The sequence below is a fragment of the Ranitomeya imitator genome, chromosome 2 (genome assembly GCF_032444005.1).
Source record: "Ranitomeya imitator isolate aRanImi1 chromosome 2, aRanImi1.pri, whole genome shotgun sequence".
NCBI classification, from domain to species: Eukaryota; Metazoa; Chordata; class Amphibia; order Anura; family Dendrobatidae; genus Ranitomeya; species Ranitomeya imitator.
In genome coordinates, this window is record NC_091283.1 from 640349268 (window position 1) to 640361736 (window position 12469).

At 42.9% G+C, this 12469-nt stretch overlaps 1 protein-coding gene across 1 annotated transcript in view; it reads left to right on the top strand.

Moving 5' to 3' along the window:
- The window catches only part of LOC138666769 (oocyte zinc finger protein XlCOF7.1-like), a 143530-nt gene that overhangs the window by 18256 nt on the left and 112805 nt on the right, over nt 1-12469 (top strand). The window lies entirely within an intron of this gene.

The window sequence follows — 12469 nt, forward strand, 5'->3', positions numbered from 1 at the left end:
TCATACTTCCTTCCCAGCCTGCAGGGGCAGCATGTCCGGGTTTTTTCGGACAATCACATGGTGGTAGCCTACCTGAACCACCAGGGGGGGACCAGGTCTCTAGCCCTAATGAAGGCCACATCCCAAATCTTCACTTTAGCAGAAAACAACTTCCTATCCCTCTCTGTGCTACATATAAAAGGGGTAGAGAACCAAAAAGCAGACTTCTTAAGCCGTACCCATTTAAAACAGGGGGAATGGACACTGAATCAAGGCGTCTTCGATCAGATCACCAAAATATGGGGGATCCCTGTAATAGACCTTTTTGCCAGTGTAGAAAACAGGAAAGTAAAAGAATTCTCTCCTCTAGATCCCAGAGGGGGCCCTCGGGCACTGGATGCATTCACGATTCCCTGGACTCAGGGTCTCGCATATGCCTTTTCCCCTCATATACTTATCCCAGTAGTTCTGCAGAAAATCAGACAGGACAGGGCGAGACTCATCCTAATAGCCCCCTTCTGGCCCAAAAGGACCTGGTTTTCCTGGCTGAGGATGCTATCGGTCACCGATCCCTGGGTTTTTCCGGATCTTCCGGACCTCCTATCGCAGGGACCGGTGTTCCACCCTCAGTCAGAGAGTCTCCACTTGACAGCGTGGAACTTGAAAGGTCGCTACTAAAGGCAATGGGCTTTTCAGATAAATTAGTGTCCATATTATTGAAAAGTAGGAAAACAGTAACAACTAAAATCTACGGCAAAACCTGGAAAAAGTTTCTGTCCACCTCTGGGGTAAAATTACAAGATGGGGTCCCATTTACTAAAGTATTAGAATTCCTACAAAAAGTCTTAGATCTAGGCCTCTCGGTAAGCACCTTAAAGGTGCAAATAGCGGCTTTAGGGGCATTATACAGTGAGAATATAGCCGCTAATCCATGGGTAACAAGTTTTATTAAAGCTGCTGTAAGATTTAAACCCATAAACATAAAAAGACTACCAACCTGGGACTTAAATTTAGTCTTGTCAGCTCTAACAGAACCCCCGTTTGAGCCCATAGATTCGATACCACTTAAAAACATATCACTTCAAACGGCCCTTCTCACAGCTTTAACATCCGCCCGTAGAATAAGTGATCTCCAGGCTCTATCTTCAAATCCTCCCTTCACGCAAATCATGGATGATAGGGTAATACTAAGAACAGACCCTGCTTATCTACCCAAGGTTGCTTCCAATTTTTCACAGGTCCCAGGAGATAATCCTTCCTTCCTTCTGCCCAAATCCTAAAAATATGAAAGAGGAAAAATTCCACACATTAGATGTGAGAAGGTGTCTAGTACAATACTTAGAATCCACCCAACATCATAGGAAGGAAGGGTCTCTCTTTATCTGTTTTCATGGACCCAGAAAAGGACTCAAAGCCTCCAAAAGCACTATAGGTCGCTGGGTAACAGATGCGATAGCCTTGGCGTACTCGTCCACTCTAAACACAGTTCCTTAGGGGCTCAAAGCGCACTCTACAAGAGCTATGTCAACCTCCTGGACCGAAAGGTTGGAGGTATCAATAGAAAAAATCTGTAAGGTGGCCACCTGGTCATCACCTTCAACCTTTTTTAGATACTACCGCTTAGACCTAGCCTCTTCATCTGACTTAACCTTCAGAAGAAGGGTCTTGCAGGCTGTTGTCCCTCCCTAAGCAACAATCTCTGAAATTTTCTCTGGTAGTATTGTCATGGGGGACTAAGAAAAGCATAGTTACTTACCGATAACGGTATTTCTCAAAGCCCATGACAGCACCCGCTTATTCCCCCCTCGTCACGTGTGCGGTGAGCACCTTATTATATGAATTGTGTATTTTTATTATAGACACGGTGTAATCCTGATAAGCAATATGTTAAAATTGTATATTTTCTTGTTGTCACTAACCTGTAGGACCTCTGCTGCTCTGTAAACCAAACTGACGCAGGAGAGAGGTACCGCACTTTTATCCTATAGGTTTCCTGTCCCTGAAGGGCGGATCCCCTCTCTCTGGTAGTGCTGTCATGGGCTCTGAGAAATACCGTCATCGGTAAGTAACTATGCTTTTTTGCTTCATTCTCTTTTGTGTTTTTTCATTTAAGACAAATTAAATGAAGATAATAATACCAAAGAATTTGTCATTGCAATCATTTTCAGGAAGAAACTGAGTATTATCTGACAGAATTGCAAGGGTGTCAATACTTTTGGCCACAACTGTATACACTACAGATGTGTATATATACATTGAACATAGAAGATGCTGTGTGACTAAGGGCACAGCAGAGCGGTTCCTGTGTGACACCATCCTTGCATGGATTTTTTAAAGATATGTATTTGGAGTAAAGCTTGAAGATATTTTTATTATTGGACGTGCCTGTCCACCTCTTTTTTTTTGCATTGAATATAGAAAGTCTGCAAACCCCTGTTGTAATGTCAGGTTTTTGTATATAAAAAATAAATCCAAAAAGCATAATTTAAGATTTTTTCCATCTTTAACCCCTCTGTGACCTTAGACGTACTATCCCGTCGAGGTGCCCTGGGCTTATCTGACCCTGGACGGGATAGTACGTCATAGCCGATCGGCCGCGCTCACGGGGGGAGCGCGGCCGATCGCGGCCGGGTGTCAGCTGCTTATCGCAGCTGACATCCGGCACTATGTGCCAGGAGCGGTCACGGACCGCCCCTGGCACATTAACCCCTGGCACACCGCGATCAAAGATGATCGCGATGTGCCGGCGGTGCAGGGAAGCACCGCGCAGGGACGGGGCTCCCTGCGGGCTTCCCTGAGACCCCCGGAGCAACGCGATGTGATCGCGTTGCTGCGAGGGTCTCACCTCCCTCCCTGCTCCCTCCAGCCCCGGATCCAAGATGGCCGCGGATCCGGGTCCTGCAGGGAGGGAGGTGGCTTCACAGAGCCTGCTCAGAGCAGGCACTGTGAAGCCTGCAGCGCTGCTAGTCAGATCAGTGATCTGACAGAGTGCTGTGCAAACTGTCAGATCACTGATCTGTGATGTCCCCCCCTGGGACAAAGTAAAAAAGTTAAAAAAAATTTTTCCAAATGTGTAAAAAAAATAAAAAAAAATATTCCAAAATAATGAAAAAAAAAAAAAAAATATTATTCCCATAAATACATTTCTTCATCTAAATAAAAAAAAAAACCCAATAAAAGTACACATATTTAGTATCGCCGCGTCCGTAACGACCCGACCTATAAAACTGTCCCACTAGTTAACCCCTTCAGTAAACACCGTAAGAAAAAAAAACGAGGCAAAAAACAACGCTTTATTATCATACCGCCGAACAAAAAGTGGAATAACACGCGATCAAAAGGACAGATATAAATAACCATGGTACCGCTGAAAGCGTCATATTGTCCCGCAAAAAAAGAGCCGCCATACAGCATCATCAGCAAAAAAATAAAAAAGTTATAGTCCTGAGAATAAAGCGATGCAAAAATAATTATTTTTTCTGTAAAATAGTTTTTATCGTATAAAAGCGCCAAACCATAAAAAAATGATATAAATGAGGTATCGCTGTAATCGTACTGACCCGAAGAATAAAACTGATTTATCAATTTTACCAAACGCGGAACGGTATAAACGCCTCCCCCAATAGAAATTCATGAATAGCTGGCTTTTGGTCATTCTTCCTCACAAAAATCGGAATAAAAAGCGATCAAAAAATGTCACGTGCCCAAAAATGTTTTCAATAAAAACGTCAACTCGTCCCGCAAAAAACAAGACCTCACATGACTCTGTGGACCAAAATATGGAAAAATTATAGCTCTCAAAATGTGGTATTGCAAAAAATATTTTTTGCAATAAAAAGGGTCTTTCAGTGTGTGACGGCTGCCAATCATAAAAATCCGCTAAAAAACTCGCTATGAAAGTAAATCAAACCCCCCTTCATCACCCCCTTAGTTAGGGAAAAATAAAAAAAAATGTATTTATTTCCATTTTCCCATTAGGGCTAGGGTTAGGGCTAGGGTTAGGGCTAGGGTTAGGGCTAGGGTTAGGGCTAGGGCTAGGGCTAGGGTTAGGGCTAGGGTTAGGGCTAGGGTTAGGGTTAGGGCTAGGGTTAGGGCTAGGGCTAGGGTTAGGGTTAGGGCTAGGGTTAGGGCTAGGGTTAGGGCTAGGGTTAGGGCTAGGGTTAGGGTTAGGGCTAGGGTTAGGGCTAGGGTTAGGGCTAGGGTTAGGGTTAGGGTTGGGGCTACAGTTAGGGTTAGGGTTTAGATTACATTTACAGTTGGGAATAGGGTTGGGATTAGGGTTAGGGGTGTGTCAGGGTTAGAGGTGTGGTTAGGGTTACCGTTGGAATTAGGGTTAGGGGTGTGTTTAGATTAGGGTTTCAGTTATAATTGGGGGGTTTCCACTGTTTCGGCACATCAGGGGCTCTCCAAATACGACATGGCGTCCGATCTCAATTCCAGCCAATTCTGCGTTGAAAAAGTAAAACAGTGCTCCTTCCCTTCCGAGCTCTCCTGTGTGCCCAAACAGGGGTTTACCCCAACATATGGGGTATCAGCGTACTCAGGACAAATTGGACAACAACTTTTGTGGACCAATTTCTCCTGTTACCCTTGGGAAAATACAAAACTGGGGGCTAAAAAATAATTTTTGTGGGAAAACAAAAAGATTTTTTATTTTCACGGCTCTGCGTTATAAACTGTAGTGAAACACTTGGGGGTTCAAAGTTCTCACAACACATCTAGATAAGTTCATTGAGGGGTCTAGTTTCCAATATGGGGTCACTTGTGGGGGGTTTCTACTGTTTAGGTACATTAGGGGCTCTGCAAACGCAATGTGACGCCTGCAGACCAATCCATCTATGTCTGCATTCCAAATGATGCTCCTTCCCTTCCGAGCCCTCCCATGCGCCCAAACGGTGGTTCCCCCCCACATATCGGGTATCAGCGTACTCAGGACAAATTGGACAACAACATTTAGGGTCCAATTTCTCCTGCTAACCTTGGAAAAATACAAAACTGGGGGCTAAAATATAATTTTTGTGGAAAAAAAATATTTTTTATTTGCATGGCTCTGCGTTATAAACTGTAGTGAAATACTTGGGGGTTCAAAGCTTTCACAACACATCAAGATGAGTTCCTTAGGGGGTCTACTTTCCAAAATGGTGTCACTTGTGGGGGGTTTCTACTGTTTAGGTACATTAGCGGCTCTGCAAACGCAATGTGACGCCTGCAGACCATTCCATCTAAGTCTGCATTCCAAATGGCGCTCCTTCCCTTCCGAGCCCTCCCATGCGCCCAAACGGTGGTTCCCCCCCACATATGGGGTATCAGCGTACTCAGGACAAATTGGACAACAACTTTTGGGGTCCAATTTCTCCTGTTACCCTAGGGAAAATACAAAACTGGGGGCTAAAAAATAATTTTTGTGGGAAAAAAATTTTGTTTTATTTTTATGGCTCTGCATTATAAACTTCTGTGAAGCCCTTGGTGGGTCAAAGTGCTCACCACACATCCAGATAAGTTCCTTAGGGGGTCAACTTTCCAAAATGGTGTCACTTGTGGGGGGTTTCAATGTTTAGGCACATCAGTGGCTCTCCAAACGCAACATGGCGTCCCATCTCAATTCCTGTCAATTTTGCATTGAAAAGTCAAACGGCGCTCCTTCCCTTCCGAGCTCTCCCATGCGCCCAAACAGTGGTTTACTGCCACATATGGGGTATCAGCGTACTCAGGACAAATTGGACAACAACTTTTGAGGTCCAATTTCTTCTCTTACCCTTGGAAAAATAAAAAATTGGGGGCAAAAATATAATTTTTGTGAAAAAATATGATTTTTTATTTTTACGGTTCTGCATTATAAACTTCTGTGAAGCACTTGGTGGGTCAAAGTGCTCACCACACCTCTAGATAAGTTCCTTAGGGGGTCTACTTTCCAAAATGGTGTCACTTGTGGGGGGTTTCAATGTTTAGGCACATCAGTGGCTCTCCAAACGCAACATGGCGTCCCATCTCAATTTCTGTCAATTTTGCATTGAAAAGTCAAACTGCGCTCCTTCCCTTCCGAGCTCTCCCATGCGCCCAAACAGTGGTTTACTGCCACATATGGGGTATCAGCGTACTCAGGACAAATTGGACAACAACTTTTGAGGTCCAATTTCTTCTCTTACCCTTGGAAAAATAAAAAATTGGGGGCAAAAATATAATTTTTGTGAAAAAATATGATTTTTTATTTTTACGGTTCTGCATTATAAACTTCTGTGAAGCACTTGGTGGGTCAAAGTGCTCACCACACATCCAGATAAGTTCCTTAGGGGGTCTACTTTCCAAAATGGTGTCACTTGTGGGGGGTTTCAATGTTTAGGCACATCAGTGGCTCTCCAAACGCAACATGGCGTCCCATCTCAATTCCTGTCAATTTTGCATTGAAAAGTCAAACGGCGCTCCTTCCCTTCCGAGCTCTCCCATGCGCCCAAACAGTGGTTTACTGCCACATATGGGGTATCAGCGTACTCAGGACAAATTGGACAACAACTTTTTGGGTCCAATTTCTCCTGTTACCCTTGGTAAAATAAAACAAATTGGAGCTGAAGTAAATTTTTTGTGTAAAAAAGTTAAATGTTCATTTTTATTTAAACATTCCAAAAATTCCTATTAAACACCTGAAGGGTTAATAAACTTCTTGAATGTGGTTTTGAGCACCTTGAGGGGTGCAGTTTTTAGAATGGTGTCACACTTGGGAATTTTCTATCATATAGACCCCTCAAAATGACTTCAAATGAGACGTGGTCCCTAAAAAAAAATGGTGTTGTAAAAATGAGAAATTGCTGGTCAACTTTTAACCCTTATAACTCCCTAACAAAAAAAAAATTGGTTCCAAAATTATGCTGATGTAAAGGAGACATGTGGGAAATGTTACTTATTAAGTATTTTGTGTGACATATCTCTGTGATTTAATTGCATAAAAATTCAAAGTTTAAAAATTGCGAAATTTTCAAAATTTTCGCCAAATTTCCGTTTTTTTCACAAATAAACGCAGGTACTATCAAAGAAATTTTACCACTATCATGAAGTACAATATGTCACGAGAAAACAATGTCAGAATCACCAGGATCCGTTGAAGCGTTTCGGAGTTATAACCTCATAAAGGGACAGTGGTCAGAATTGTAAAAATTGGCCCGGTCATTAACGTGCAAACCACCCTTGGGGGTAAAGGGGTTAATCTTACCTATAATCTGTACAGTTTGATTGAAAAATAAATGGAAATAATTTTGGATGGAAAACTAAAAAACTAAAATGTATTTTCATAAATCTTTGTTGAAATCCCCCTTGAATTTATGACACCATTCAGTCGGTGTGCAGGAGTCTGTCAACGTGGCACATCTAGAATCATCTTGAATTACCTATCCAATCTGCCAACTCTTCCTTGCAGTAGATAGAGTACATCTAAAGCTGTCAGATTGCGAGTTCTTCTCCTGTGTACAGCGCTCTCTTCAGGTCACCCACAGAGTTTCTTTTTGATGCAGGTCTGGCTCTGTTTGGGCCGTTACAAGTCTCCATCTTCTGGTGAAGCCATACACTTGTTGATTTGGAAGTTTGCTTACGGTGGTTGTTGTGCTAAAAACTGAAGTTCATCTTTAGCTTTTTTAGCAGGCGCATCAGGTTTTGATGCACAATTTACTGATATGTTGAACTGTTCATAATTCCCACCACCTTAACTAGAGACCCAGTTCCACATGCTAAAAAACAGCACTAAAGCATAATGCCGCCTCCACCATTCTTCATTGTGGGTATAGTGTTCTTTTGGTGATGTGTATTGTTGGCTTTGCAGCAAACATACTGTACCTTTTGGAATTTTGGATGAAAAAATGTAACATTTGGTCTCATTAGACCACAGTTTTCCACATGCTTTTGCAGACAAGGTAGGTTTTGACAAAACATAGCCAGACTTGGATATTTTTCTTTGTAAGAAAAAGCTTCTGTCTTGACACCCTAACCCACAGGTAATACATATAAAGAATACTGGTGATTGTTGTCACATGCAGTACGGTACGAGTACTTGCCAGAAATTCCTGCAGCTCCTTTAATGTTGGTGTGGGCCTCATGGCAGCCTCCCAGACCAATTTTATTTTTATCTTTTCATTCATTTTTGATTGACATGCAATTCTAGGTAGTGTGCCAAATTTTAACCACTTCTTGATGACATCCTTCACAGTGGTATACTTAATGTATTGCCTTAGAAATTTGTTTGTCCCCTTTGTCTGACTGATAATTTTAAACAGTGAGATCCCTTTGCTGTGTTGTAAGACTACAGAGTATGAATTTTGCTGTAAACTAAGAAAGTAAGTAACTAAGAAAATGTCAGGATAATCCTACTAGAATAGCTAAACTTTATATGAGCTTATTTTTCCCTTCAAAATGATTTACATTTGTTCCTCAATGGATTTGTATAGACTATGGGTGACATTACAGGTTGGAAAAATTATGAAATAATTCTTATTGGTATGATTTTTTTTACATGTCAAAAACCTGTCATTTGAATGGGTGTGTAGTTTTTCTATATCCACTGTACTATACACACAACCTTGCAGTGTTCCTTAGGCCACTTTCACACTTCAGTGTCTCCAGTACGTGTGGTGACAGTTTTCACACTTAGGCTACTTTCACACTAGCGTCGGAATCTCCCCGTCGCAATGCGTCGGGGAGAGATTCCGACGCTAGCGTTTAACGTACTGCACAATGGAGGCAGCGGATGCATTTCTCCGGCGCATCCGCTGCCCCATTGTAAGGTGCGGGGAGGTGGGGGCGGAGTCCGTCAGGAGCAAAAAATGTTACATGTAGCGTTTTTTGCTCCCGACGGTCCGCAAAAGCACGACGCATCCGTCGCTCGACGGATGCGACGTGTGGCAATCCGTCGCTAATGCGTCGTCAATGCAAGTCTATGGGGAAAAAACGCATCCTGCAAGCACTTTTGCAGGATGCGTTTTTTCTGCAAAACGACGCATTGTGACGGATTGCAGAAAACGCTAGTGTGAAAGTAGCCTTACCGGAGACACTGACACACATAGACCCATTCAAATGAATGGATCTTTGCACATATCTATGTTTTTTCACTTCCTTTTTGGAAGTGCATTTGAACAGCAAGGTGGATTGCTGTTAAGGGGAACTAGAGAAAAAAAAATCTATAAATCTTCAGCATAGCGAGTGTGAGCGAGCTGAGTGTGAGCTGAGTGTAAGTGTGAACGGCAGTAAGTGTGACTTGTGATTCAGTGACTTTGGAGTCAGGGAGTTTCCAAGGGAGGAATTACTGAATTGCTGTCAGGGTGTTTTATTAATACTTTGTATTTATTTTTTATTTTTTTGTATTTAACTTTTCTGTCTTGTGCAATCCCCATTAGGAAATGTGCTCCACTATTGTTAATGCCATCCAGTGCACGTCTTGCCACATGTATGCAATCCTTGAGCAGCCGATCGAGGGTGCATACTGCTGTGCGAGATGTGAGCACGTTGTGCATTTGGAAACCCAGATTCTGAATCTAAATGTGCAGCTGGCAACACTGAGATCCATAGACAATATGGAGAGGAGTCTTCTGCTCACTGAGCAGATGCTCAATGGAATAGATGAGGGGGGGATGATAGGATGGAGCTGCAGGATGGTGAAGTAGCAAGCTGGGTGACAGTTAGGAAGCGGGGTAGAGGGAAGAGTGCTAGGGAGGCTAGTCCTGATCTGGAACACCCCAATAAGTTTGCTAAGTTGGCAGATGAGGGGGGTGCCAGTACAGGGGTAGCACTGCTGCAGCCAGGCATGTCCTCTGAAAGCCGGAGGAGTGACTGCTCCAGTAAGGAGGGAAATAGGAGAGCAGTGCAGGCCAGACAGGTGCTGGTAGTGGGGGACTCAATTATTAGGGGAACAGATAGGGCAATCTGTCACAAAGACAGGGATCGTCGAATGGTGTGTTGCCTACCTTGCGCTCGAGTCCGACACATCGCTGATCGGGTGGACAGATTACTGGGAGGGGCTGGTGAGGACCCAGCGGTCATGGTGCACATTGGCACAAATGACAAAGTTAGAGGTAGGTGGAAAGTCCTTAAAGATGATTTCAGGGAATTAGGCCGCAAGCTGAAAGCAAGGACCTCCAACGTGATATTTTCCGAAATACTGCCTGTACCACGTGCCACGCCAGAGAGACAACGGGAGATTATGGAGGTTAATAAGTGGCTCAAGAATTAGGAAGGAGGGGTTTGGGTTCCTGCAGAACTGGGCCGACTTCTCAGTTGGCTACAGGCTCTACGCTAGGGACGGGCTGCATCTAAATGGGGAAGGTGCAGCTGTGCTGGGGGAGAAAATGGCTAGAAGGTTGGAGGAGTGTTTAAACTAGGAATTGGGGAGGAGGGTATTCATTTTATAGGAGGGGAAGATAGTGCAGATAGAGACCTAGGCACAAATAAGGAAGTTGGGGGTGGCGGTGGCATGGGGGGTGGGGTTAGAACAGTTAATAATTTAAGAAATAGAGCTACACAGAGGAACATCAAGTGCATGTATACTAATGCCGGAAGCCTCGCCAACAAAATGGTCGAATTAGAGCTAATGTTGTTGGAGCATAATTATGACATGGTGGGGATATCTGAAACGTGGCTGGATGAGAGCCATGACTGGGCTGTTAACTTGCAGGGCTATAGCCTGTTCAGAAATGACCGTACAGATAAGCGAGGGGGTGGGGTGTGTCTATATGTAAAATCGTCCTTAAAACCCATCCTGCGTGATAATATAGGTGAATTTAATGAAAATGTAGAATCCCTGTGGGTGAAGATAAGGGGAGGGGGGAAAAATAATAAATTACTGATAGGGGTTTGTTATAAATCTCCAAAAATAATGGAAGCAATGGAGAATATCCTCGTAAAGCAAATAGATGAAGCTGCGACTCAAGGAGAAGTCATTATTATGGGGGACTTCAACTACCCTGAAATAGATTGGGGAACAGAAACCTGCAGTTCCAGCAAAGGTAATCGGTTTTTGACAACTATGAGAGACAATTACCTTTTACAACTGGTTCAGGACCCAACAAGAAGGGGGGCACTGCTAGACCTAATATTAACCAACAGGCCAGACCGCATATCAAATATAAGGGTTGGGGGTCACTTGGGTAATAGCGATCACAAAATAATAAGTTTTCATGTATCCTTTAAAAAGATGTGTAATAGAGGGGTTACAAGGACACTAAACTTCAGGAGGGCAAATTTCCAACGGATGAGAGAGGATCTTGGGGCAATTAACTGGGACGATATCCTGAGACATAAAAATACACAAAGAAAATGGGAGACATTTATTAGCATCCTGGATAGGACCTGTGCACAGTATATACCGTATGGGAATAAACATACTAGAAATAGGAGGAAACCAATATGGCTAAATAGAGCTGTAAGGGGCGCAATAAGTGACAAAAAGAATGCATTTAGAGAATTAAAGGAAGTAGGTAGTGAGGAGGCATTAAATAAATACAAAAAATTAAATAAATTCTGTAAAAATCCAATCAAGGCAGCAAAGATTGAGACAGAGAGACTCATTGCCAGAGAGCGTAAAAATAATCCCAAAATATTCTTTAACTACATAAATAGTAAGAAACTAAAAAATGATAGTGTTGGCCCCCTTAAAAGTAGTCTGGGTGAAATGGTGGATGAGGAAAAAGCCAATATGCTAAATGACTTTTTTTCATCATCAGTATTTACTCAAGAAAATCCCATGGCAGACAAAATGACTAGTGATAAAAATTCCCAATTAAATGTCACCTGCTTAACCCAGCAGGAAGTGCGGCGGCGTCTAAAAATCACTAAAATTGACAAATCTCCGGGCCCGGATGGGATCCACCCCCGAGTACTGCAGGAATTAAGTACTGTCATTGATAGACCATTATTTTTAATCTTTAAAGACTCCATAATAACAGGGTCTGTACCACAGGACTGGCGTATAGCAAATGTGGTGCCAATATTCAAAAAGGGGACAAAAACTGAACTCGGAAATTATAGGCCAGTAAGCTTAACCTCTACTGTGGGTAAAATCCTGGAGGGCATTCTAAGGGATGCTATACTGGAGTATCTGAAGAGGAATAACCTCATGACCCAGTATCAGCACGGGTTTACTAGGGACCGTTCATGTCAGACTAATCTGATCAGTTTCTATGAAGAGGTAAGTTCCGGACTGAAACAAGGGAACCCAGTGGACGTAGTGTATATGGACTTTTCAAAAGCTTTTGATACGGTGCCACACAAAAGGTTGATACATAAAATGAGAATAATGGGGATAGGGGAAAATATGTGTAAGTGGGTTGAGAGCTGGCTCAGGGATAGGAAACAAAGGGTGGTTATTAATGGAGCACACTCGGACTGGGTAGTGGTTAGCAGTGGTATTGGGCCCTCTTCTTTTTAACATATCTATTAATGACCTTGTAGGGGGCATTCAGAGTAGAATTTCAATATTTGCAGATGACACTAAACTCTGCAGGTAATCAATACAGAG